The following is a 1,428-nucleotide window of genomic DNA, read 5'->3' on the forward strand; positions in this document are numbered from 1 at the left end:
GAAAAAATACCTTAGGAATGAGAACCCAGGTTCGAAATTTCTCCAAGACACCGGTTGTGTTAACAACAAACAAGATGAGGACAAATATCGATCAAATGTAAATAATGTAAATAATGTACACAATTCCTCATCTCTTAAATATAGAACGATATCATTATTATTATTATTATTATTATTATTATTATTATTATTATTATTATTATTATTATTATTATTATTATTCAGTAGTCTTATTTTTATCACGTGCTTTCACTGCACTATCGAGCGCAGCTCTGTGTGCCTTGGGTATTGCTGTGGTTTATTTTCACTATATTGAAAATATTTGAAGTGTATAGATATAGCATTTCTATGTCAAATTTTGGGTGGTGCATCCTAAATCTTGTCATGATTTTTCTTGTTTCCTGTTTATTTTGATCAGTTCATTTAAAGTCCAGTTAATGATATTGTAGCTGTAACTTATAACTAGAGTGTTGATACCTATTATCTTGTTTTTCGCATTAACTCGCATTAACTCATCTATAGTATTCCTTTCTTCCTTTATCTTTCATTTGTGTGTGCTGTATCGCATCTAGTTCATTGATTCCTAAGTATTTGTATGTCTGGATTTGGTCTAATTCTCTTATTTCATTTGATTTATCTAGTGTGATGATGTTACTCTTAACTAATTTTCCTCCTTTCAAGGTTGCTTTGGCACAATTTTCTAAGCCAAATTTCAAGTTTATTTCTTTGGTAAATCCATGTAATGTCTGTAGTAATGTTTCCAGCTGTTTATCATTTGTAGCGTACAATTTTAGATCATACATATACAAGAGATAGTTGATCGTTTTGCCGTAACGGTTGTATCCACATCCAGTTGTATTTCGCATGTCAGATAAAGGTGCCAGTGTCAAGCAGTAAAGGAGTGGAGAGGCCGAGTCTCCCTGGGACATTCCTCTTCTAATGGGGATAGCTTTGGTTTTTATGAGTCCCTCTCTTGTCTGGAGCTGTAACACTGTCTGCCATTTATTTATGGAATGTTTAATATATATTTTAATTATTGGTGCTACCTTGTTTATGGCTTGTGCTTCTAGGATCCATGAGTTAGGAATACTATCAAAAGCCTTTCGGTAATCGATCCAAGCCATACTTAGACCCTTCTTCTTTCTGCAGCTGTCTTCAATTATGGCTTTATTAATCAATAGCTGATCTCGACAGCCGTATGAGCCCGTGCAGCATCCCCTCTGGCCTTCTGAAAATAGGTTGTTTTCTTTCAGTTTTTCCCCCCTATTCTCTGTGATATTATTGCAGTAAAGGCTTTGTAAATTGTCGGAAGATAAGTTATTGGTCTGTAATTTTGTGGGTTTGCTCTTTCAGTTGATTTGGGAATTAGGATAGTTTTCCCTTCCGTGAGCCATTCTGGCATTGTCTCTGGCTCTGCTAGTACTTCAT

The sequence above is a fragment of the Octopus bimaculoides genome, chromosome 25, assembly GCF_001194135.2.
Source record: "Octopus bimaculoides isolate UCB-OBI-ISO-001 chromosome 25, ASM119413v2, whole genome shotgun sequence".
NCBI classification, from domain to species: domain Eukaryota; kingdom Metazoa; phylum Mollusca; class Cephalopoda; order Octopoda; family Octopodidae; genus Octopus; species Octopus bimaculoides.